Below are 583 nucleotides of genomic sequence, written 5' to 3' on the forward strand. Positions count from 1 at the left end.
TTTTTTTATTCCACAGGCCCGCCGACTCGCCCTACAGAGGGACATTGACAAGGAATCACAGCCGAAGCCGGTCAGTTTCACTTCAAAACACTTGCATTTAGTTTATTTTGGTCTTACACTCTTAACAATAAAGGAAGGGAGTTTTTTCAGCAGTGCTGTAGAAGAGCTGTTCCCCAAAGAACCTTACCGTTAACAGTTTTAAAAAGAAACATTTTTTAAAAATGTAAAGAAACTTTTATGGAATGGTAAGATGGTAAAGGTTCTTCATGGAACCATCGATGCCAATAAAGAACCTTTACTTGTAAGAGTGTAAGAGCATTGCATGGATGGCGTAACTCAGTAGTGTGAATGGATTTTGATCTGAATTGTGTTGATCTGTTTGTAGACTCTTGGCCAGTGGGGCACGGCACAGTTCGACAGCTCTGACAGACAAGCCAAGTTCCTGCGCTTGATGGGCGGGTTTAAAAAGAGCAGCCAGCCCCTCACAGGATTCTCTGGCCAGGCTAACATGGCGCTAGGAAAAGAAAGCCAACAGACTTTGCAGCAAGGCCTTCTGGGAGAGTTTGAGCGCGCACAGAGCCGC

The sequence above is a fragment of the Sinocyclocheilus grahami genome, unplaced genomic scaffold (genome assembly GCF_001515645.1).
Source record: "Sinocyclocheilus grahami isolate Dianchi unplaced genomic scaffold, SAMN03320097.WGS_v1.1 scaffold9565.1, whole genome shotgun sequence".
Lineage (NCBI taxonomy): Eukaryota > Metazoa > Chordata > Actinopteri > Cypriniformes > Cyprinidae > Sinocyclocheilus > Sinocyclocheilus grahami.